This window comes from Macrobrachium nipponense, chromosome 40 (assembly GCF_015104395.2).
Source record: "Macrobrachium nipponense isolate FS-2020 chromosome 40, ASM1510439v2, whole genome shotgun sequence".
NCBI classification, from domain to species: domain Eukaryota; kingdom Metazoa; phylum Arthropoda; class Malacostraca; order Decapoda; family Palaemonidae; genus Macrobrachium; species Macrobrachium nipponense.
In genome coordinates, this window is record NC_061101.1 from 12,678,929 (window position 1) to 12,705,766 (window position 26,838).

General features: G+C 43.8%; 1 long non-coding RNA gene across 3 annotated transcripts; it reads right to left on the minus strand.

Moving 5' to 3' along the window:
- Positions 1–1,518: 1,518 nt before the first annotated feature.
- On the minus strand, positions 1,519–26,832 carry LOC135211925 (uncharacterized). 3 transcript variants are annotated; one of them, XR_010313772.1, is made up of 6 exons: positions 26,651–26,832; positions 25,701–25,975; positions 25,338–25,475; positions 15,867–16,207; positions 4,714–4,773; positions 1,520–3,462 (listed from the first exon to the last, which is right to left on the minus strand). It is a non-coding gene; the product is annotated as an uncharacterized LOC135211925 (long non-coding RNA). The 3 variants fall into 3 exon arrangements; XR_010313774.1 differs by lacking the exon at positions 25,338–25,475 and having other exon boundaries at positions 1,519–3,462; XR_010313773.1 differs by lacking the exon at positions 4,714–4,773.
- Positions 26,833–26,838: the final 6 nt, after the last annotated feature.

The window sequence follows — 26,838 nt, forward strand, 5'->3', positions numbered from 1 at the left end:
ATCAGGGTGGTTAGGGTGTGTCGTTACTCGGATGACTCGGAGTTAAATACCGGCCAGAGAAATTTCCATCGAGGCTACTCTGGTGAGAAGTGGCTCGAATAAAAAATAAGTATGAGTGACAACACACTGGATACATTATTTCCTTTATACTTCTGGTGGTCTATAATTCCCCCCCAAAAGCCTTCCATATCGTAACCTGTCAATGGCTATCATAGTTGTCTTTATGAAATTATATTTATAGGTCTTGGCATTTGCGGGTTATGATTTCATTACTTTATAAATACATAGATGGATTGTGTAAATCCAAAGCGTATTTCCATTCAAATAACGTTCTGAAATTGACACATAATACTGATCTACCATGAACAAAAGTAGGATCTCAGCAAGCGCCTCCACAGCCACACCTGAATGGAACAAAGATTGACGATTATGGTTAATAAGGACTGAATATGATTTTTACCATTGCTATTTTCATTGCTCTGTTACTATAATATTTTTCTATTTGTTAAACGTCGACTCAGTTCACTGGTAATGTGAACTATTATTCGTATATCATTAACATATTGTCTACAGTAGTGATTAGAAAATATGATCATTGGCATCCAATAGCTTGACCATTCACATCCGTTGTTACAAGACAAACAGGCTTCATTGCTGTGTTACTAAACCATTATCATGAAACAGAAGGGGACGGGGTAAAGGAACACTTTGAGGCAACTTACTATCCGGCAATATGAATCCTTGGTCAAGAGAATTATTTCTAAAAAGCTTAACTAGATGTAGAGCATCAGCAAACACGTGGTAGCCTAAGGCGAGGTTGAGTTGACGTCACGCTCTCGACCTGGCAGAAGCTTATTTTGGGTCATCGATGAAAAGACCTCCTATACTCTTTGGACCTTGAGTTGAACAATATTAACAAAATAGTAAATGAAAGAACAAAGCTTTTCACAATAAAACTTAGCACAAATGATTAACAAAATCGCTTGTCATTGTGGTGATACACAGCTAACTTGATGTAGAGGGAGGTAGCGTTTTATATTTTTCAGGAATAATGAACGAATGATTTTAAGTTATCGTGCGTCGTGGTATTGTTGAGGAGAAGAGGCAGTTAAATCTTTGCTATAATATGTACGTAAAAGCAGTAGCAATTCACATAAAAAATATTTCACAATAAATGTAACAATGATAAAACATGAAAACAAATGCAACATGGTAAAAAAAAAAAAAAAGCTGAGAGAGAGAGAGAGATGAGAGCGAGAGGAGAGAGAGGAGGAGAGAGGAAGAGGAGGGAAGAGAGAGAGGGTGAGGCGAGGATGGAGGATGAGAGGAGAGGAGGAGAGAGAGGACGAAGAGGAGGAGGAGGGGAGGAGAGGAGAACGATGTGAGAGAGGGAAGGAGGGAGCCAGAGGGAGGGAAGGAGGAGAGAGAGAGAGGTGAGAGAGAGAGGGAGATGAGAGATTGAGAGGAGAGAGAGAGACGAGAGGGAGAGAGAGAGAGAGAGAGAGAGAGAGACTCTGCTTACCATTGACTTATTAGCTGATCTGGGATGATTATTCCCCCATTTCTTTCACTTACACTCAATCTGCCCAAATCACTTTTATTTTTATTACGGTAAAATACCAATCTAGTGATAATTGCATTTTATGATATATTTACTACTGTAAAAGTAACTCGGCTCTGTAATAAACAAATTGGCGTCGCTTTCAGCTTCTGCATGCCTTCGATTGTTTGTTTAAACGGCTTCCTTGTGAAAAGTTATTTTATTTCTTTCCTTCCCTTGCATTCTTGAATTATTACTTATGTGTCTGTAAAATCATGATGTTTATTTTAAAAGTCTGCTGTTTGGCAACAGTTAGTTGATGTCTTGTGGCATAATTAATCTATTTTGTGCACATAAGAACCAAGTGTAAACACGCTAATTACTCACTCACTCTCTCTGAGACACAATCGGACACAAACACTATCGATTCCTTTAATTATCTTTGTACCTAATGTGAATAAAATATATTTTGTTATCAACCTTTGCATACTGCAATTAATTTGGTTTGCTCAAGAGGGTTCCCGTCTCTCCTCCCTCCATCCCCCAGCCGGATGGCTCCATTTTTACCAAACAGTTCGTAAACCGTACACAGGAAAAATAAAATGAAAGAAAATTTTACTTCATATAACGTACTGTTTCATTACTTTACACTCTATTTAACTATTGAACACATTGATAATTTTTTTTTTTTTAAATGTGAAAAGGGTGACTTTTTGGGTTGGCTGGAACGAATTATCCTGATTCCCTTTATTTCTTATGGGGATATTTGTTTCATATTTCGAACAATTCGTACTTCGAACAGCCATCTGGAACGGATTAAGTTCGAAATACGAGGTACTACTGTATACTATGAACAGTAACTGCAGAGGGTAACTGAAATACTGTAATAGGATAGCCTTCAAATTCAGGCTAAGAATAAGCAAAAGGGAACAGGCAGGACTACAGAGATTAGGGAGGGCAAAACTCATGGAATGGAATAGAATAGTATATAGTATTTATGCCAAAAGTCGCACTGGGAAATATGAGGTTATTCAGTCCTAAAAGGGAAATTGAGACTAAAAATTTTTTAAAGGTGTAACAGGAGGAAAACCTTACTTTTGCACTATGAAACAATAGTTAGGAGAGGGTGGAATGTATGATGCAAGTTTGAATGGGTAGGTACAGTAAAAGGAATGCAAGGGGTTGCAGCAAGGGGGCCAAATCGACACTGCAAAGAACTTTAAAGAACATGAGTTAGGTGACCATGAATTATATGGCCAACAGAGGAAGCTATTGTGGCAAACAATCTTGAACACAGCAAAGATATAGAAAAAAACATGCTTGGAACAGCAATATACTGAATGAGGAAAGATAAATAAAATGAGAATTTGATAAAGTACAGGACAAAATGTTATAAGAATGATAAGAGGCAGTATATAGGTACTTTGAATTATTCTAAGTGAAGTGAATGAATGCAGACAAAGTTTTAACATGACAGATTTCAAGAGAGAATGTGGCATCAGAAGTGGTTGGGGACAAAACCATTAGGGAAGCCCAATGAGATTTTAGCAATGCGAGTCAATGGATTTGTCCAGGTACTTTGTTACAATAATTAAATTCTAATTCCCCATGAGACTTTAGCTATTTGAGTCAATGGATTTGTCCAGGTACTTCGTTACAATAATTAAATCCTAGTTTTAGAAGAAGACATTGAATCAAAATTCTTTAGGGGTCACTGCATATACTTGTCTATGGACATCTAAGAGGAGAAAGAATGCTGTACGCATTAAGGCTCTGAAGAAACAATTACATGTTTGTCCAATTGAGATAAACTTGATTGCTAGTGTTGAGGATAAACAAAGATACACTTGAAGGTCGCTGGTGTTGAGGATAAAGATAAACTTGAAGATCACTGGTGCTGAGGATTAACCATGACAAGCTTTCTGCAATGAAAGAAATGATTAACTTCAATGTTTCAATTTGGATTTTTTTTTTTCAGAAAACAGATTACAATTATCAGAATTAGTTCTGCATTTAATAATTCATGTCTTGACCATAGCTTTTAACTGCATGTTCACTATCTGAATAAGAAATGTCTAAGGCAGAATTCCTCCTACATATTAGATGCCAAACCTAAATAGGTTTACAATATGTCTGTTTACAGAATGTACAAACAATCTCAGAAAGGGGGTAAGATTGAGTCACTGTCTCAGTCAAGAATAATTTCCCCACAGTATCAATATGGTTAAATTGCAAAAAGGGTCTCTTGACCAGTGTTTCAAGGTACTATGCATATTTAAAAGTAAATTAAAATGTGTAATGTACAGTCTCTCTCATTATATGTATGTATATGTACTAAAAAAATGTTCTATCACAAGAGGTTGTAAATGTGGACACAAGCATACCTGACCAGGTATAGTTTCAGTTACGATTGATGCCGATAGTAGTATTTGGAGCATGTTATATCCAGCATGATGACTCTCCTTATTTTTCTCACAGGGAATTTGCATCAATACAAGAAAGGTTAATAGATAATGAAGATGATGATAAGTTTATATTAATAGGGAATTTAAATATGCGGTTCGGTAGAGGTGCGAGGGAAATAAGTAATACTGAAGAATTTTCCTATCCAATCGTCGCTGATGACGTGAATATTCCTAATGATAATGCCTATGTTTTAACAACAATTTGTCAGGATCATAAACTTGTTAGTGGTCAATACTAATCTGAAAACTTATGTCAAACACTTTGTTAGCAGCAAGACTTATAAGCAGGGAACTAGATGGGTATCCGAATTAGACGTATGTGTAAGGTCAATACAGTTAATTCTATAGAATCATTTCATGTACACCCAACCGAGAATTTGCCTTCTGATCATGCGCCAATATCCATTAAAATGTCTAAAGGTAGGATCGATCTTGATCTTGTGTTAAGGCGACCATCTTTTTTGGGTGGCCATGCATCACTAATGGGATATAAGTGTAGCGGTTTGGTAAAGAAACCAATTAAGTATAAAAGGATTGAGCGGAACATGTTTAATGTCCTAATTTTAGGTATGAATATAAATAGATGATTTTATCAATTATGTAAATGATTTTGCTTCTACTGTATCGAATGTATTATACCAGTGTTCTGAGATGTGCCAGAGTAGTACGGAAATGGTTGGAGAGGATAGTAGGGAAGCATATACGTACCGGCCGCTGTGACTGTCTCCTTCGGGACCATGATGATTCGAGAGTTTGGCAGGCTATAGACTGGAAGGGGAAATTTCAGGTAGAAAATAAAATTGATGTGGGTCCCACAGATGAGGAATTCAAAGAATATTTCGAAAATGTTTTAAATACTAAATAAAAGTCTAGTTGATGAAAATATAGTCATTTGTAAATGTCCCTATCCTAGATGATCAAATAAGTCGAAGTAGTCCAGTCCCAGATCAATAAAATTAAACCCGATAGGGCTTGTGGTCCAGATGGGGTCTCCCCTGGTGTTGTTAGGTTGCTTCCAGTAGAATGGTTGTTGACACTCGCTACTTTGTTTAACGCCCTTTTTTTGCCTACATCTCATCCTAGTTTGTAGTCTTTGGCCAAGTTCTTTACGATTTTTAAGAAAGGCAACAGACAGGAACCCAAGAATTATAGAGGTATCACAGTTATTAACCGTTTAGCAAAGTTGTAAGATATGATTCTTTGTTCATGACTTGAAACATAGTTTAAGCCTTACAGGGAACAAACAGGCTGGGGCGCAGAGGGGACGTGGTTGCATGGAGCATACTGTAGCTTTGCGCTTGATGACAGACATGGCTAGGAGAAGGGGGAAACAAACTCTTTGTCGTATTTGTTGATTTTAGTCAGTCTTATGATCTGGTACCAAGAGGAATGTTATTTAAGGTTCTGAAATGCTTAGGTTGTGGAGCTGTTATGTTGGCAGCCTTGATAGCTATTTATAGAGTAACAAACAGCATAACTGGTACTGCAATCATAACTACTGTGGGAGTTCGTCAAGGAAGTTCTACATCGTGTCTTCTTTTTGTTTTTATACATTAATGATCTTATTAAGCTTATTAAGAATAATTGCAATCCTGATGGGTTTTTATCGTGGCTCCATTTATTAGTGTTAATGGATGATACAGTTCTCCTTGCAACTACCAGAGAAGGTATCATCCATAAGATACCATTATTGAAGCAATATTGTCACACTTATGGGATGAAAATTAATGCAGGGAAAACTAAGTTTTTTGTTATTAGTGGAACAGCACAAGACGGTAGGTTAATTGAGATCGATGGTCTTACAGTAGAATCCTGCTCGCAATATATATATTTAAGATCGATCTTTACTGCAGATGGCTATGTGTCTTCCTCTGTTGCGGTTCATGCTCGATCGACGATGCCACCTATCAATAAATTTGTTTCATTTTTGAATAAAAATAATGATATACCTCTTATTGTTAAAAAAAGTTTTTTTGATGCTGCTTTAATGTCAGCTGTCCTGTATGGGTGTGAATCGTGGCTGAATGCAGACTTGAAGCCAGTAGTGAAGTTATGTAACTGTGGATTAAAACTATTGCTTGGTGTTAGAAAGACAACATGTATGGATGGATGGATTATGAAATTTAGGGACAAGCCCAAGCACTGGGACCTATTAATGTAATGAATTATGTTACATGAATCAGGGTACCCGCCATTACGAGATCTTGTTTGTAGCAAACACAGAAAGTTTTTTAGTAGGATGTGCAGAGAGAGGTCTTCGTTGGAGGATGACCCTTTGATATTTTCAATTAAGAGCGTATTAGGAGCCAGGTATAACACCAAGACTTACATAGAAGGACTGATTAATGATAGTAGAGATGATGTAAAAATCGCAATGGAAATACTCAGATGTAACATCATTAATTCTGACTCCTCAAGAAAAGTTACAAATAGAGAAATCAATCCAGACCTCTTAGTTCATGACATCTATTCTGTTAAGCATAATATTTCTGAATTAGATATCAGAGATACCTATAATTTATCTAACATGAGGGATATATTTTCAGATCAGCGAATCCTGGCAGAGCAATGTAAGATTATTAGCTTAATCCTTTATGAGTATTTATGAATATTTGTGAGGTGAAAAAAAATAAGAATAAAAATAGCTTTTTGTAGTATGATTTTTGTATATAAATGTCAAATCTTGTTCTTAATTTTGTTTGCCATATGATAACTTAAAGTTTTTGTTTTAATGTTGTATAAGATAAAAACCTGTTACTCTTACTTTTGTGTATACAATATTTTGTATTGCCAAGTGTAGTGTTTTGCCTTCTGTTGGACCAAATATAAATAATTACGGTAAATATGGGCTATGTATAATTGTTGTGGTCAATAAAATTTCTAATCTAATCTATAGTAGTACTGTAGTACAGTACTCTGTTATAAAAAATAACACACTCCTACATCTTTTCATGAATTCTGACACTACACTACCGTAGTTTTGCCTCATTAACATTCCTGTCTACAAAATCTAGAATTCTGATAAAATCTGCAATATACAGTACAAGTACAGCAATGTATTGTTTAGTACAGAAATTGTATACAGTATACTGTATACAATTACATATTACAGTACATGTAGAGCACTGTATTGTTTAGTATATACAGCAATTGTATACAGTAAACTGTGTAATATGTACTAGCAATAAATATTCAGTATTCAAAGACTTAAGATAGATATCCTACTTTCCCTTTGTTACTGTCAACTACAGTACAGTACAGTACCCTAGCAAATTATGTCAACACTAAGTAGTACCTTGTGGGTTTTGCTTACAGTGTGAAGTTTTGCATAGCACACAGAAGGCTTTATGACCGTTCCTGCCAAGTCCATCTGGCCATGCCTGCATTCTTTCGTTTATACTTTTAATTAGTTACCCATTGACCTTATTAAACAGCTGTAATTTATATAACAATAAATCAGTAATGTCAATTTCATAATGCAAATATAAAAAGTTAATATCAAGTCATTTCTTATCCAGACCTGACTGGAATGCTGCTAATGTGGCGATGACCTTCAAAAATATCAATCTGCTAATGTGTTATAACAGATCCTAATGATAAACCAAAGGCTAATAGCCCAACGTGTGTGTTCAACTTCAACGGCAGGATGAAGTCCAGGTTATACCTGACCAGTACTACTGTGATGCAAACATAATCGATATTTCCCAAAAGCAATGTAAGTTTCACAGTAAAACTAATAGTGGTTATTGTGTGGGAAGGGAAGGCAAGGCAATTCGGAAAGATGGTCATTCACTTACTACATTTAGCGGAATATAAAATTCAGGCCAAAGGAAATGCGCTCAGACCTATGCGGTTATTCCGCATGAAAATAACGTTGAAAAACTGTTAGGCAAGTATGGAGGAAGAAAGAAAATATGAATTGAGATATGGTAAAAAAGAATGAAAGGGGTTGCAGCTATACTCTGACTACAAAAGGTTGAGACTCGAGGGTGATTAGCACTGCTGCCATATTTTCTTAAACCCGTTCAAACTTTTCAGGAAAAAGGGTGACAATCTGGTAGATTTGGCAAAAGTTTTGAGTGGCGCTGACATTTCCTCGTGTATGGATGATTAAGGGAAGTGACCGCCAAGGGTCACAGTAATAAGAGGATTGTCTGAGCTCCCTCCATTCGTCGGTACAAAAGCAAAACACAAGAGATGAAAAACATTACATTTATAATTGGACTTGTTGTATATTTTTCGATGAAAAATTTTAATTAGGGTTATATATATATATATATATATATATATATATATATATATATATATATATATATATATATATATATATATATATATATATATATAATTCTAATTAAATTTTATATGCTTGTGTATGTATATGTGTCATATAGTATACATACCTTTTATATATGTGTGTTAACGTAAGCATACATACACATGGCATGATATATTACTTATACATCAAAGCCACTTGTGAATAAAAGCAAATAGCTGGACAGTACGCTTGTATATGTCCACTCTCAGGATTAACCTTAACCATCGAGGGAGGTAAAGATGATATTGTTCTTTGATACAATAAAGGTTTCATAACAATCAACTTACCTGGCAGAATATATACATAGCTGATTGGACCCTTCGTGAGGGGTAAGAGGACGCTACTTCTGGATACAGGTAAACAACATATGTTGTAGGTATAAAAATAAAAACCTTGGTTCTACCTGATAGGTGGTAGACTTCGTGGGTGTTTGCCCAGTAGTCCTGCATCACCTCAAGAAACTTTAGCGAGATATGTGACCATCTTGGCCAAGAATTCTTGTGGGTCTGCCGAAGGGGTCTTATCCACTTACTCGGCAGAGCCTAAAAAGGACTTTGTCAATGGGTGCTGATCCACTTATATGGACAACACTTATTAAGGAGCACACAACCAATCCCGACCCACCTGATCCTAACCACCATGTTAGTATTAAAAATTGCTCCGAGTTATCCCCAAACTCTTCACAACAACCATAACTCAAACCAAATTGCACACGCACACAATAATTTTCCAAAAAAAAAAAATTTTATGATACTCATCTAATAAAAGATATCACAAGAGTTCCTTACTGAACGAAAGTGACTTTGCCGCCTGTGGCGGCACCTGCACTGTTCAGCAGAAAGTCTAGAACATATCTATTAGACTTATGTATTAATAAGGATTAGTGTTAGCTCCTGTACCCAGGATTGTTGCCCGCAGACACGAAAGGACCTAAAGAAAAACATTTTTTCATAGGTCACACGGAACGTCCTTCAAATAGTGAGAAGCAAACACTGAATTACATCTCCAATATGTCGCTTCCAAGATATTCTTTAGTGATGTTTCTCTGAAAAGAGAGAGACGTAGCCACTGCTCTCACTTCATGAGCTCTTACTCTCAGGAGTTTGAAAGAATCATCCGTGCAAGCCTTATGAGCGTCCGTAATGACGTTCCTGACAAAAAAGGCTAAAGCATTCTTAGACATAGGTCTTGATGGATCCTTCACCGAGCACCAGAGACCTTGTCTAGAACCTCCCAACTGTTTCTTTTTCTGCAAGTAAAACTTTAAAGCCCTTTACTGGCAAAGAGACCTCTCCGATTCCCTGCCGACGAGACCCGATAAGCCTTTTACTTCGAAGTTTCTCGGCCAGGGATTCGAAGGATTTTCATTCTTCGCCAAGAATAATTCTTTGAAAGAACAGATGGCTGAATCTAGATTGAAACCCACTTTATCACTAAGGGCGTGCAGCTCACCTAACTCCTTTTTAGAGCCGTCGCCAGTGACAAAAGAACAAACATTTTCTCGTTAGGTCACGAAACGAGGCCAAATGCAGGGGTTCAAATCTCGCTGAGGACAAGAACTTAAGTACCACGTCGAGATTCCAGTTAGGGGAGAAGTAATCTTTGACTTCCTGGTCTCAAAAGATCTAATCAGATCATGTAGATCTCTATCATTCCCCAAATCTAGGCCTCTATTCCTAAAGACGGCCGAAAGCATACTCCTATAGCCCTTTACGTGGCTACGGAGAGACGAGATTCCTCTCTCAAAAATAACACAAAATCAGCGATTTCTGTTACAGAGGTACTGGAGGAGGACAACTTCTTCGACTTGCACCACCTTCTAAAAACTTCCCACTTCGATTGGTAAACTCGGATAGTGGAAGTTCTCCGGGCTCTAGCGATCGAGCTTGCTGCTTTGCTAGAAAAGCCTCTCGCTCTGACAAGTCTTTCGATAGTCGAAAGGCAGTCAGAGCGAGAGCAGGGAGGTTTTAATGAAACCTCTCGAAGTGTGGTTGTCTGAGAAGATCCTTCCTTTGTGGGAGGGATCTGGGGAAGTCTACCATCCACTCCAGCACCTCCGTGAACCACTCTTGAGCTGGCCAAAAGGGGGCTATCAGGGTCATTTCGTCCCTTTGATGTCACAAACTTCCTGAGCACTTGACCCAGAATCTTGAATGGGGGAAATGCGTAAACGTCTACATGAGACCAATCTAGCAGGAAGGCGTCTACTGTTAGAGCTCTGGGGTCTTCTACTACTGAACAAAAGACTTCCAGTCTTTTTGAGAGGAACGTGGCAAAGAGGTCGACATGAGGAGTCCCCCAAAGAGACCAGAGATTCCGACAAACTTCTGAGTGGAGGGTCCATTCGGTATGAAGGACCTGGTTCCTCCTGCTCAGCCTGTCTGCTCTCACGTTCCTTACTCCTTGAACAAACCTCGTCAAAAGAGAGATGTTCCTTTGAGATGTCCACAACAGCAGGTCTCTTGCGAGCTCGTATAGGGCATACGAGTGTGTACCTCCTTGCTTTCGAATGTATGCAAGGGCGGTTGTATTGTCCGCATTCACTTGGACTATCTTGTTCCTCACTAATGGTTCGAAGCTCTTTAGGCCAGGTGTACGGCAAACAGCTCTTTGCAGTTTATGTGCCAGGACACTTGAAGAGCATTCCAAGTGCCTGACACCTCTCTCTTTCCCAAGGTTGCTCCCCAACCTTTTTCCGACGCGTCGGAAAACAATATAAGGTTTGGGTTCTGCGTTTCTAGGGAAAGTACCCTTGTTTTCCTTCAGGGGAGGGATAACCACCATTTCTTAAGTTGGGTGCTTTCATCCAAACTGGAATGGGAAAACTGTCCGAGAGAAGCCCTGTCGTTTCATGTTCCACGATTTCTTGCGAGGAAGAACTGAAGCGGACAGGAGATGAAGTCTTCCTAGAGGGAAAGAACTGTTCGAGCGAGGAAAGAGTCCCTAATAGGCTCAACCATTCCCTCGCCGAAGTACGTTCCTTCCCTAAGAAGAGAGAGACTTTCTCTAAGCCTCTCATTAGTCTCTCTTGAGAAGGAAATACTTGAAAACCCCCGAGAATAACATCCGAATCCAGATAGACCAAGTTCTGGCTGGGGATCAGTTGGGACTTCTCGAGGTTCACGAGCAATCCTAAGGTCTTTATCATGTTTAGTGTCACAGCAAGGTCCTCCAAACACTGTTTCTCTGACTTTGCTCTGATGAGCCCGTCGTCTAGGTATAGAGATATACTGATTCCTTTCAGGTGAAGCCATCTCGCCACATTTTTCATAAGGCTCGTGAAGACCTGAGGAGCCGTAGACAGGCCGAAAACACAAGGCTCTGAATTGGAAGATCCTTCCCCCCGTCATGAAACGGAGGTACTTCTTCGACGAAGGATGGATCGGGACGTGAAAATAGGCATCCTGGAGATCCAGACACACCATCCAATCCCCTTGGCGAAGAGCCGCAAGGACTGATGCAGAAGTCTCCATGGAGAACTTCTGTTTCTGAACAAACTTGTTCAGAGCGCTGACATCTAGAACTGGTCTCCAGCCCCCCCGAGGCTTTCGCAACCAAGAAAAGACTATTGTAAAACCCTGGGGAGCTTTGATCCAGCACTAGCTCTATTGCTCTTTTGTCCCACATTTGATCCACCATTTGTTGAAGAGTATCTTTCAACACAGGGTCCTTGTAATTGGCGGACAACTTCCCGCGGAGTTGACGTCAGGGGAGGATTGTCCAGGAAAGGAATGAGGTACCTCCTTTCTGTAGAACAGACATTGACCAAGCGTCTGTATCTAATGAGATGTCCAGGCTTCCGCAAATCCCCGGAAGCCTGGCACCTACTGGTGTTTTGGAGGAGCGTCACTTCACTTTCCCCTTTTAAAGGGACGGAAAGAGGCTCTACCTCTCTTCTCAGTTGCTTTCCTTTAGCGGGAGCTCTAGGGAGGACCTCCTCGAAAGGGCCGAAGAGGCGTAGAAACACCTTTCTTGTCTCCCACCATCACTGGTCTCTTCTTCCTGGTGATTGAAGGAGAAGATCCTGTGTCGCTTTCTCCGTCAGAGAACGGGAAATGTCCCTCACCAACTGCGAAGGGAACAGAAAGTCAGACCTGGGAGCGAATAACAAGGCTGCCCTTTGCGAATGAGACACAGCTTTTGTCAAAAAAGCGCTAAAAACAGATCTTTTCTTCAAGAGACCTGCTCCAAATAAGGAAGAGACTTCCCCTGAGCCGTCCTGTACCACCTTGTCAATGCACGACAATATTGCAAGGAGTACGTCAGGATCGAGTCCTTCCGAGGCATGGGCCTTCTTGGACATCACCCCAAGGGACAATCTAGGAAGTTGAAGACTTCCAAAATGTGAAAAAGTCCCTTGAGGAGATGATCCAACTCCGAAAGACCCCAAGTTATCTTAGCCGTATGAAGGCTATGTCTCCTGGATGCGTCTACCAGACTGGGAAAAGTCAGCTTCAGCCGAAGCTGGGAGAGTGAGCCCCATATTCTCCCCAGTCTGGTACCAAATACCACCTCTCTTGCCCGTAAGTTCTAGCGGGAGGCATGCAAAACACCGTTCTGACTAGCTCCTTTTTGGTTAGCATCCAGCTATCCAGCGACTGGAAAGAGCTGCTCTCATAGAAATCGTCGGCCTCATCTTCAGAAAAGCCGACGACTTCGGCGTCTTGGAAGCATGAAAAAAGTGGAACGAGGAGAAGGAGGAGCGGCAGGGATCAAGGCATCTCCGTATTCCTGAAGAAGGAAGAAGCTGTCAAAACTTTATAGTTAGACAGCCCTTCTCTGCCGTGAGTCTCGGTCTTCTGAGTCCTCTTCCAATATAGGATCAGAAGGAGAAATCAATTCTCGTTCTGGGTCTTCCTGCCCAAAAACTCTCTCTACGGGAGACAAACTCCTAATAGGAGAGGGGCTAAGAGCATGTACAGAGCTCCTCTGCAACAATTCAGACGTCTCGCGCCTGGTTTAGCTCCTCGCGCTTGGCGCCTCGCGCCTGCTGCTCCTCTGGCTGGCGCCTCGCGCCTGGCTGACTCCTCTGGCTGGCGCCTCGCGCCTGACTGATGCCTCGCGCCTCTCTAAAATCTCGCGCCTGGCTGACGCCTCGCGCCTGGCTGGCGCCTCGCGCCTTTCTGGTGCTATATTCTTGTATGGATGACGCTTGTCTGGCGCCTCGCGCCTGGCTGAATCCTCGCGCCTGGCTGCGTCCTCGCGCTCGGCTGACGCTGCTGGCTTGGCAGACGTATCACGTCTGGTTACATCCTCGCGCCTGTAAAGTGTTTCACACTTATCTGGCGCTTGAATCCTATAAGACGCTTCTCGTCTGGAGGAAAACCTCGCGCTTGTCTGGCGCTTCAAGATCGTCAAAAGTGCTCTATCAGAAGAGATCTCAAACGCCTCACGTCCCACAGGAGCCTCACTCCTGGCGGGAGAAGGAAGACGAGACTTCTTGACAGGAAGCCTCACGTCTTTTCTACGAGGGGGATCCTTCGAAAGGACTCCTACCAAGGCGGATAACTGTTCTTGCACAGCCAAAATGATCCTCTTGGAAGCTTCTCCGGCGTCTTCTTGAACGGGAGAGGGAGACCTCGAAGGAGTTTTGTCCAAGCCAGGGGACGTCAAAACCCTCTTAGCCTTCTTGATCGAGGGAGGCGCTTCTTCCGAAAAGCGTTCGGGGCTTGAATCCAAAATAGGATCTTTCCAGTGCCTTTTCAGGGGCCTGGAAAGGTCCGAATCCTTCCACCATCGTTTAGGAGAGGAGAGGCGGACGAAGAGAAGCACTCTCTGAGGACGCTTTTCCTATAGCGGTCCTGAGCAGTCTGTCTAATTACAGAGCCTGCTGAAGGGACGCCTGACCGGGGGGAATTCTCCACAACCTCCGTACGGCTTTCGACTTTCCTTCTCCTCTGGGCTTGGGAGCTTGGAAGAGGTCTAGGCCTGGGGACACTCACTTCACTAAAATAGTCACTTTCACAATCCTTACCTTTCATGGCAGCCATTTTGGATTTCATCCTGTGAAGAGTAGCTTTCAGTTCAGCAATTTCCGAGGCCGAATCTGAATGTAAAGCCAGTGAGGGCCCTGATACAGAATTAGAATCAAATGCATAGTTAAGAGAAGAGTTAGATTCATTAAAAGGCTCAATAGGTCAATAGGCTGTACTACTAACCCGCACCCTTAGATGCCGCCCTTCTGACTCTATCCCTTTCTAACTTCTTCAAGTAAGAAGTTTAGAGTCTTCCATCCTCAACATTCAACCTCTCACATTCATGACAGGTGTTAGAAATAGAACAGTCAAAACCTCTACATTTGCGACATACAGTGTGAGGATCAACCGAAGCCTTCGGTATCCTCACCTTGCAGCCTACATTCACACACACACTCACACAACCACTTGAATCAGACATTCTTGAAGAAAAATCAAAAGCAAGTCCAAATCCAGTCCACCGTAGGCGATGCCCAAAAAAACGATCCAGGTACGTCACCAAAAGTCCACAAAAAGATGATCAATTGTCTAGAAAAGCGAATTCCAGTCAGGAGGTGGCAGCAACGATGTTGATACCACCGGCGACAGAAAATATATGATAGAAAACGGGAATGGTTCCTAGTCCTGCCGCCCAGGGCAGGCCGGTAGATCACCTGACCTACCTGTAGCGAGTGCGCGAAATTTGAATTTCTGTCGGGAACGACGGAGTCTTAGCTATGTATATATCTGACAGGTAAGTTGATTGTATGAAACCTGAAATTGTACCTTTTTGGATTAGGATTAAATACCTCCTTTGGCAAGATGGGAAACGTGTCAACGCCGCAAATTGTAGGAAAGTCTCAACTTTTCGTAGCTAGAGTACAGGGGCCGAAGTGATGCTGCAAAGAACCTTATATAATTCCTACAGTACACTTCGCCAGATGCACTTAAAACTTATTATCATCTCTTTGCATAAGTAGTATTACAAGACCTCACTGTAAGAGTAGTACATGGAAAATAGTGATGGCATCCAAGTCACTAAGGTGCAAATGGTGTTGGCATTCTCCTTGGGGTAACTTCAACAGGAAACAGACAGTGAAAGGTTTGAAAGGTGTAAGAAGAGGATGACCTCACAGTGTTAGGAGAGGATGGAAAGTACATTGCAGAAAGAGAATATGAAAGGAGGCACAGTGAAAGCTTTGAAAGGTGTAAGAAGAGGATGACCTCACAGTGTTAGGAGAGGATGGAAAGTACGTTGCAGAAAGAGAATATGAAAGGAGGCACAGTAAAAGGAACGAAAGTGGTTGCAGCTAGGGGCCGAAGGCATGCTGCAAAGAACCTTCCTTAAGTAATGCCTACAGTGCACCGCATGAGGTCCACTGATGGCATTAATTAACCCCCTACGGGGGCCTCTTTCTGGTGGTAGAATGTTGTCACTTATGCTGTTGAAACAACACTATTCTGAATGCAAAGGATCCACAATTTCCAGAGCCCTGCAAGAATTCCCTCTACAGTACATTATTTCTGATGTACTCCAAAAACAGGATATGAAGTTTTCCAATTCCTAAAAACATAATCTATTCTCTGACCTGGGTTTGAGTTCAAGAATCATGCTTCTGATTATTCCAGTAATGTAAGGATGATGGTCCCTTGTAGCCAACCTCTTAATGTATCATGTCTGTGAGACAGTGGGTATACCATTTTCTAAGAGTAGCATAAAATTTTGGGTAACTGTGAAGCATTTAAACTGACGACGCCAGAAACCTTTCTGTTGTCAAACATGCTTGAAGACAAAACCACCCGAAGTAGATTTTACGTATCCAGTGAATGCTTTATGCACCAATTGAAGTCTCTGCAATCGCTGAAGTTTATTTCTTCCAGAAGAGACATGGCACTCTTTGGAGGCATCCTCAACTGTTACCCCTGACATCTGAAAGAGAGGACATCCCATTTAGTTCATATACTGTACTGGAAGTTGGTAGTATCAGCTGAAGTAGTATATGGATTAGTTATGAGTAGTATTAGATAACAGCAAGACAGAAAGGAATAGCAATTTCTTAAAAAAGTATTGTACCAATATCAACATGACATTATTTTGATTTTATGCCTTTCACTTGATGGGGTTAGGTGTGAAATTTAAGTCTACACTATAGGTTGTTATTCTGCCACTTCCGTACCTATAACTTTTTTTGACCAACTGTCCACCATTCCTCAAGCTTTAAGATCTGAGTCTACTTTCCAGCCTGTGAATGCTACACATATCTGTCAGTTTCTAACTCATAATATGATCTTCATGCTATAAATCAGTGGTTCCTAAACTTTATCACGCCATGCCACCTAAGAAAGTTGGTCCTACCCACCACGGCCCCCTGGCATCTGAGAGTAAAATTCCCTCCCAGATTTAAAGGAAAATTAAAAAGAGAGAAAGCGATCGAGGGACAGGGAGGGAGGGAAATAATTATCAAACATGGTGAGTCCCAAGTCTAATTAGAACAGTAGACTATACAAAAATAAAGTTATAAGGCGATACTTCTACTTGCATTTTTTCATAAACTTCTGAACATTAGTTCCTCACTTTTGTTAAGAGAATGACAAATCTAATTAGAGAATGTTTTAATTTTCCCTGGGGCTTGCACCTCCCCTGGAAATTGCGAACGCCCCCAGAAACGGCCCTAAATATAGTTCAACCATGAATTTCAAAGTTGGAAATTAAATTGGAATAAAAAATTTAGGGCAAAGGCCAAGCAGTGGGACCTATGACAGTAATCAGCACTGAAAGGGATACTGAGAGTAAAGGTTTTAAAGGTGTAACAGGAGGAACACTGCACTGCTACACCACGGAATGATTGTTGGGAGAGGGTGGAAAATACGACGGAAGAGAGAATTTGAACAGAGTTACAGTAAAAGGAATGAATGAAAGAGTTGCAGCTAGGGGCTGCAGGAATGCTGCGAAGACTCTTGATTAGTAACTACAGTGCACCATGTACGGTAAACTGACGGCATTATCCCCCCATGGGGTGTAACCAGTATGGCAACATTTGACAAATCACAAAGTAAATGTATAAAAAACGTGTCAACTGACAGAATGAAAGCAAAGCAGATTTAATATGATTTCCTAGGTTCCTGCACAGTAAGAACAATTACAGGTTGGAATTCTTAAGCCGTAGTTCAGGGAGTTCCTCACAGGTGGTTTTACACATGAAAAGTGGTTTCTCTTTTCCAGAACTTTCATATTTCAAAATGCTGCTAAAATGACAATTTGTCCAAAATTGCATTTTTCCTAACTATACAAACCTGAGGTCCTTTTACAATAGGAAGGTACTAGCGGCAGCTGGATAGGTCGTAAGCTTTCGAACAAGGGGTTCGGTAGTTAACTGCTTGTCCGACAGGCGCGCGCGCGCGCGACTGGGAGGTAAACAAATCACTTTTGCTTTTGGCCCAAGCAAAAACTGCAGTGAGGGGTGGCATGAGGTGGGACTATGTGTAAAAGGACCTCAGGTTTGTATAGTTAGGAAAAATGCAATTTTGGACAAATTGTCATTTGTTCCGACACGGCATACAAACCTTCGGTCCTTTTACAATAGGAAGACTCACTTCTTGGTGGGAGGAATCTGAGTCTTTTGTGAACAGACTGGTGTTCGCCCAACCTTGGAATGCCTCCCTGGTCGTAAGAGCGAGGGAGGGATCCAAGCCTCTGTCCGATTGATCGGGGTGTGCACCGCAGGATCAATGGTCAGACCTCTGGACCAAGTACTAAGAGAGAGGCAAGCGTATCTCTTCGTACAGCAAACAAGAACAAGTTTCCTATTTGCAAGAGGCAACATAAAGTTATGGTTTGTCTCTTGTTGGCATCCACTTCCCCCCCCCTTGTAGGAGGAAGTGGTGGATATTCGCTCCCATCCCTAGTGAAAGGGATAGGATGGGGCTCTGTCGAGTAGCTCACCGGCATCTCGTCCTTATCCAGCAAGGTGATGACCGTATCCCTCTACCCACAGGTAGAGGGGGAGAAAAAGATAGGAAGAGAAGCCAGTCCACTCTCTCATTCACTTATCTTATTCTTACAGTCACACCAGGACTCGATGCTGTTCAGCCTGCTAGGGTCTGGGTTAGCTACACAACGTGTTGAGCAGCCACCACGGGTCCTAAGGAAAAACGATCCAGGACCTGTGGGCAATATCCCAAAAGGTAGGAGGAGGTGCCAGTGGTCCGGTTGTACCAGACCCCTGCCTTCAGTACCTGCGCCACGGAGAAGATTCTTGTATAACTCGAGGGAGTGTACTTCTAGGTCATCTTGGTGCTGACGAAGAGTCTTCAACACTCAGCCTGGGATGTCGAGTTTCTTCAGAAAGCGCGGTCGCGCTTTCACAGGACAAAGCAGCATCTCCTTCGCATCGAAGGCAGTGAAGTCCATTAGGGAGGGGATTGTGAAGGACTCTAACCGATCGTCAGGAACCGAAGGGTTCAGAGTCTTCGCTACGAATTCGGTACGAAATCGAGCGTCACGAATCCCCATCCCCTGGATGCTTGACTTCGCAGGAAAAGTCATGCAAATACCTCAGAGGAAAAGAAGGGAATGGTCGTATGACCTATCCTCTTCTCGACTTCGGTGATGTCCTGTACCCATACTGGTCTATCCGTCTGCAGCGAAGTTGTTCTTCTCGGTAGTGGATAGGACACCGACACTCAATGGTGGGGTGGGTTCGATGGTATGGGTACTGTGACAAGCGTTAGGACGAAGAAAAGAAGACTGTTATGGAACAACCGAACTAAGTCCACAGCGAAGTTCGTAACAGACTTGGGCGCTCTGACAGCTGCCGACTGACTGCGTTCGGTAGGAGGCAAGTTGTCCAAGCACCCGAGCAAGTCACGTGACCTTCGCCTTAAAAGGGTTATGCCAAGAGACTAAACAAATAATTTGTTCGTCACCGATGCCAGAAGGCAAGGTGATGACTCTCTTAAGGCATGTGCCCAACAGGCGAAAGTCAAATTGCCTTCTAGAAACCGAGGTCCCTGATGGCAAGATATATCATAGTATAGTTGATTCTCGGCTAAGGAGAAAACAACACTATGTGTCGTTGAAGACGAAGGTTGTACAGAAAATGCAACCTACGTCTTCACAGCTGAACCGAGAGAAGGATTCTCAAGATTCTGAACCTGTGCTACAAAGACTGAGAACGCTAACCGCTATTCATTGCTGTCCGGTGAGGATCGTAGTTGCAAATAAAAGCGGAGCGCTTTTCAGTAATGAAGACAGGGAAATACTGCCTGAAGAACTGCTTTCTCATGGGCTGAAACATTTGGAAGTGAGCTGTCAGGTCGGAGAGTAGGCGATGTCTTCTGACATATCTGTTAATTCGGGGGGGCGGGCGAGCAATGAATAATTGCACACCTATGAATACGAGATATTTTGAAGACAAACTCAGATGTCTGCAAAAATCATTCGCATTATCGCGGTGCGATGCAGCGGGTGACTAGTACAGACTTCTGTTACCGTGCGGTAAACAGAAAGATGAAAGAGTCCAAGAGATATCTCTGTTGAAAATTCTCGCAATGTCGAAGGCGATGAAAATCGAGCGTCACAGCAGTAGATGGTCCTTCATTATTGCGAGAATCCCCGTTAATCAGAGACCTAAGTCCATGATTGTTGGGCAGAGATACGGTTCGGTAGTCAATCAAACCAGGTGGGGAGAGAGAGACGTAACCGACCGTGCATCTCCGAGACCTAGCTGATACTGAGCCGCTATCAGGCAGTTTCAATACGCAGTAGCTCTCGGTGACTCGTCATCCTGAGTTGCCAGGTAATCCATTATTCCACGAAGGAATGCGTTCGGCTAGAACCATCGAGCATAAAGAATACGCTCGAGCAATTATATTTCAACCGAAACGGATTTCGGTAAATACAAAAGCTGATTTGGTGTTGTCATGACAATACCAAGTATCTAAAATCGAAACTGATAACTGCTGGGAGGTTGCAGGCAACCCCGAGTTGCAGTTCAATTAAGATACAATTCGTCTCGGTCACAAACCGTAGAGTTTAACTACGGTATGTGCCTACCCCCCGGACAATTCAACTGTTAAAAGAATCATGTCGCGAGGGTAATATACGTAGTATATTTGTAGGTTCTGTACCACGACCTCCATCCTAAATTCTTTTCCTCTCGAGGAATGAGAATAAGGATTGGAGATCGACCGCCTTCGTTCTCTAGTCAAGAGAGTGAAGGAGAAGTCTTCCCAAAGGAAAGCTTCAATGGTGAACAGAATACCGAAGACGATAGTTCAAGCCAAACTGGAAGTTCCCGTCCGTTCTTCTCTATTCCAGGTTAATCGCCTACTGTGAGATACTCTTCTTTCAGCAGCAGTCTTCTTCCAAATGCTAGAAATTACAGGAATTCGAGCATAAGCGAGGTTACCCGATTATCGTGTAACAATTATCGGGGATTCTCGCTCACTTTGGACCGTGGTCTCGCCTAAGTGTTTGGAGATTGTAAAAAAACTCGAACACTGAGTGCGCTAGAAATTCCGTAGAATTCTAAGCACTCTGCGAAACCCCCAACCGAATTCGTCAAACGATATCGGCTGGTGATCCTCCCGATTCCCGTAGAAATCGAGAAAGGGGCAGGATCCCTCCTCAACGACCGGGGCTTACGTCAGGTAGGACCCGAAGGTCCCCCACCCCCGGTAGCCGCAGCCCCTAACGTGGGATCTTACAGAGAAATCTCTGTAGGATCCCTCCCCTTTCCCTCGTAGCCGTAAGGAGAGAGGGAATGGGGGAGGAATTGGATACTGGCTCGCCTTCCCAGCGGAACTAGCAGTTGGAGAAGAAAAGGAGCAGGCCATCGCCGTTACGGCGATGGCCTCTCAGAGCCTGGGAAAACGTTATCGTCAGGAGAAAACGTTTTCCCGAGGAGGGTTACGAACTCATACTGTAGGTAAGGGTCTGCCGCCACTGTGAACGTCGTCTGGGTGGGGCTGATCGACACCTGACAGCGGAGAGAGCCGATACTCCGGTCCTCCAGGACTCATTCCAGTCCTCGTCGAGGTCGAAACCTCAGGAGGACCGAAAAAGGGGTATTCAAATTTTACGGTGTCCGAAGACACGTAAGGAGAAACGCCTTCTGTCGCAGTAGAGGAGGTGAAGTAGCTTGTTCGACCAGGCCAGAAACTGAGAGAGCCTTTCTTGTCCGGAGACGAGAGACTACCTGGTTCAACACAGTCGGCAAGCTCCAATCGCGGCAGACCCACCGTCGATTTGGGTTCCCTCTCGGGCCCCAAAACGACTCGAGCCGAGGACCGTGGCTCTGCTGGTGGGAGCGGCGATCCTTCCCCGAGGTCGTTGTGCTGACGAATCAGCGCCATAACCTCGGCAAAGTTCCTCTGGATCTCGGAAGTCACAGCATCTTGCAGAGTGGGACCGTTAAGCCCTTCGAACAAGAGCATATTCCGAGAACCTTCCTCCTAAGAAGGGGGAACAGCGACAGCCCTCTCGGTCTTCTCCATCCACTTGCGCATACGTCCTGGCCGGTCCAAGAACCGTGCCTGGCACGTAGGGCGTCGTGGTGGGATCATGAGGGGCGCACCCCTCACGATCACTCCTCAATACCTCGCTCCTCCCGGTGTAACCCGAGGAGGTTGAAGGTACGGGAGAGGCAGACCTGACGCTCCTCCCTCCCGCTCGCTGGCAGAACCACAGGCTTGGGAGGGCTTGCAGGCGATCGTCAACCCGCGGTGGCGATCGAGCTGCAGGCCTGGTCGAACCGTCTCGCTGTGGAGAACGGCTGACTGAGCACAGCGGCCCCAATCTCGATGTCAGAAGAGCTGGTGCTGGTGCCGTACCCGATCGCTCTCTGTGAGAGCGACGGTCAGGCGACCTGCAGGCTCCACTGTTCACAGTGAGACCGGTGCTTGTCCTCACGGCACGTCACGTCGCTGGTTCCAGCCGTGGCTGGCACCGGCGAACGGTTGGGAGGACCTCTTTCCCAGCCTCAGCCCGTGGCCGGTCGTGGACCGTCACGTCCCCGGTAGACCAGCTGGTCGCCGCGAAGAGCAGAGCTGGTCTGGTGAGAGTCGCATGAGCGGCTGTCACCAGTCTCCGCCCCGTGCGTGAACCTGACGCTGAGCGGACTCAGAGGTCTGGTTCCTGGCTGCACGGTCGCTGGTAGGCGACCCGTACACTCGGTACCTCCCGCGAACGAGAGGCCGAGACGGACCCTGATGCAGTGGCAGAACCACTGACACCAGGCGAGGAAGTACCGGTGTTAGCCGGTACCCCTCTGGTCCCCGTAGTCTTCTGCCTTGCGGAAGAAGAGACGGGCCCCGCTCCCGAAGGAGCAGGAGGACCAGCGGAAGGAACCCTCCCGTCCCACCGAGGTGAGACGGGTCCCGAGAAGCTCCCGAGGGAGACTTCTTAGGAGGGAGGAGGCAACCTTCTTCTTCCTCGGCTGTGAAGCCTTAGAAGTCGAAGGGGAAGAGGCGGAAGCCGACGACGATGAAGAAGATGAAGACGACGACGACGACGACACCTTCCTCCTCTTCTTCGTCCAGCTTCCTCAGGACAGACGTAAGATCTGCTATCCACGGGCGGAGCCGGGGCTGCTGTAAGCCGAAGCCACAGGGCCCGGACGCACCTGTACAGACAGACCAAAGTCTGGGTAGTACCACCACTAACGGGAGACGTCAGCAGGTATGGGCATCTCAGGAACAGCAGGCACAGCCAGCACAGCATCAGTAGGGACAGCCAGCGCAGCAACGGCAGGGACAGCCAGCGCAGCAACTGCAGGGACAGCCAGCGCAGCAACTGCATGGACAGTCAGCCCAGAATCGGCAGGTACGGCAGGCAGCACTGGAAACACAGGAAGTGGAGCAGCAGCCAGCAACATCCTGGTACCGGCGGCAGGTCCAGGGCGAGCTCTAGGGCAGCGGAAGTGTGGTCGCGGCAGCGCGGCAACCACGAGCGGCGGCGGCACGCCCCCCTCTCGGTACGGTGAACGGCACTTCACAGCGGCTGTAGGCAAGACTGTTACCACGTGAGGCGAGTACACCAGGTGAGGAGGGACGTCGTCACCTGGAGCGTGGTCACCCACTCCATGGGTGACCGCAGTAGGCCCAGACATAGAAACCGCAGCCCCTGGGACACTAGCACGCCCTGCAAATGGAAGGACGCCCATACCTCACCAAGGTCCACCCTCGTGGCAGTAGCACCTGCGGAAATAACAGTAGTAGCGATTAGTGGGGGGAAGTCCCCCTCGCGCGGGGGTGAGCCCTCTCCGAACGAGTGGAAGACCCCGAATACAATTGTACATCGGGCACCGAGGGCCCTCCCCGCTCGCGCTCGACGTCGGGCGAGGAGAAGAACGCCGATAACCTCCCCCCCCCCAAGGGGAAGGGCCATCTGTGGGAGCTGAGCGGGGGGTGGGGGGGGGGGGGTCTCGTTCCCCACCCCCGCACAGCACCCATGTACCCAACAATAATAATAAGAGCCGAGAGCAATCGTGCCCTCGCCCGAATGCAAGGGCATAAGGATCAATTCCCTGACTGAGTCGGAACTTGAAACCAAATAATATGATGCAATCAATAATAAAAGGAATAAAATGAAAAAGAATCTTGCATTACGATTCACTTCACAATGAATAAGGGCTCGGATCGAGCGCATTGCGCCCTCGGTACCGAGCGCAAGGGTAAAAGGATCCATTCCCGATTATGAATGGAAACCTTGATCCATAATGAATTGATGCAATCAAAATATATATGAAAATGAAAAGAATACTGCGCTTGCGATTTCACTTCATACAAATAAAAAGGGGAAGGATCATTCCCGGGAAATAGCGGAAACATTGATCCAAGTAAACAATGCAATCTCAATAAAATATGAAAATGAAAAAGAACTGCACTTGCGATTTCACTTCATTCAAATAAAAAGGGGAAAGGATCATCAATTTCCGGGTAAGCTCGGAAACTGATCCAAAATGAGTATTGCTACAATCAAAATAATATATATGAAAATGAAAAAGAATACTGTACTTGCGATTCCACTTCCATACAGAATAAGTTTCGTGCCGAGCGCATTCGCTCGGCAACGAGCATACAGGTCAAAAAAAAATATAAATGAAAAGAGCACTTACTTACGATTTTCATCTACACATTTCCAACCAAAATATACGCTCGGAGCGAGCGCTCTCCCGCCCTCGGCACCGAGCATACACAATACGAGGATCATTTCTGGGAAAATGAATTCCCGCACTTACGCCCTTCAGTCCCGGCACTCGGGTAATCGGAGGGCGTGGTGAAACCAAGATCCTTTAATTCACAATTGAATTCAATGGAAATAAATATGGAATGATTGTACTTACAATTCAGTTTCACTAGATAAATAGAAAAAGAAAAACACAACCATGCGAAAGCAACGACGATGAAGCGGGCAGAGCGATGATACACGTCCACACGCCAGCAGGCCGAAAGCAAAAGTGATTTGTTTACCTCCCAGTCGCGCGCGCGCGCCTGTCGGACAAGCAGTTAACTACCGAACCCCTTGTTCGAAAGCTTACGACCTATCCAGCTGCCGCTAGTACCTTCCTATTGTAAAAGGACCGAAGGTTTGTATGCCGTGTCGGAACAAATTGAAGCAAGTTAATTTATTAGCTCAAGCAACCCTAAAAATTTGCATGTTACAGTATAAGTTAACAAGGAATCTCTACGAGTAGTGTTTCCTTCATGATCTTCAATAATAATAGCATCTGGCTGTTACAGAAACCTCTTCTCCCAGCAAAAGGAAAGAAACCTTTAGGACAGTTTACATATGTAAAAATATATTGGAATATAAAATCTAAGCCTAAGGCCAAGCCCTGATGTCATTTGGAGCCAAGAGGCGAACAAAGTTAAAAGGCTCTAAAGGCTTAACAGTAGGTAAACCTTACAGTTGCACTTAGAAACATTTGTTAGGAGAGGGTGGAAGGTAAGATGGAGAGAGAGAATATAAACAGGTAGAGTAAAAGGCGTTGCTGCTGGGGGCTAAGGGACACTGCAAAGAACCCAAGTATTCCCTACGGTGCACTGATAGTACTAACCCTCATATGGGATACAATCTTGATGGTACGCTGATCCAGTTGATGGTGAAAACTGCAACCACTCTCTCTTGTATTACAGTTACTGAGTCTAGTTAATCATCATGTGTGCTGTGTACATTACAGATCATGCTGGAAAAACTGGAGAGAGTATTGAATGGTAACAGAATAAATACCCTTAAACATTCAAATTTATCAAAATTACTAAGAACCTATTTTTCTAAGATGTAAAGAGAGGTGTAATCACAACCATAAATTTTTAACATTTTTATAGGCTAATCCCAACATCCCCCAGGATGCAAACATTATGGTATGCTGACTCAGTTGCTGGTGAAAACAGCAACCACTCTCTCTTGTATTACTCACCTTTGGCTTTTATATGATAGAAGACTCTTCGGGAAAGTATCTTTATCCTAGCGAAGAGGTTTTGTGAATATTATTGCAGGTTTCCATTAATATAAGTCCAGCAAAATTTGTTAAATGGACCATCTTGGAGCAGACCTTCACTGCGTCCTGAAGCACACCAGTAAGCCAAATTGTCAGCAGAGAATAGGGCCTTACATTTATTTACTTCATCCCCAATCATTCCACCAGGAACTAGTTTTCCACCAAATTTTCATCTTCAGAATGTCTCGAACAATCTGTGGCAGGAAGACAAAAATTACTAAGTGTGTTCACAGGGAGATCTAAAGGGCTATTAGCCAAGACACAAGTTCTAGGGGACTAGCTTGTGATATTTCACTCTCCATAGCATTATAATGTGTGTCATTTCATTTACTACAAGAAACTTCTTCTGGAATTCTATAAATTGGCAAAACTTTGCCTGGGGAAGGTTAAATAACTATCAAGTCCAATCTATACATATAGTTACCTTATTGATTTAAAAATACTGCAGAAAAACATAACCTACCTAAAAAAAACCATTAGTCATAATTCAAATAGCATTGGCTATGATTACCTAAATAGGTTCAAAATACATGGCTATGCATACTTTTCCATGGGTTGCGATTCTTAACAAATTACCGGAATGCTGCAAACCTGGCGATTACCCTCAAAATACCAATCTATCAATGTCAGTAATGACTTACTGTCTCTCGAGATGGGCAATATTAAAAGACCACACTGTTCAGGGGTACTATATACTCTAAATAGCCATGGTATCACAAATCAGTATGACAAAACTTGTTGACATTCCCCTCTGAGTAACTTTAATTTTTAACTATCTTCTTTCCTGTGGAACAATACTTTCACTCGTGTTGAAATCATAGTACTTGAAAAGCAGTGTGAAAAGGTATGATCACAGTAGACCAACTTACCTTACCAGTGACTGGTCCAAGACTGGCATCAACTTCTGGCTAATCCTGAAGCATTTCAACTGTCCAGGCTGACACTATACTGCTGTCGAAGCACATTTACTCATCCAGGGAATGTTCCAGCCACCAACTGAAGAAATTTATTCTTGCTGGGAGACAATACTCAGGAGGACATCCCTGACTATTACCCC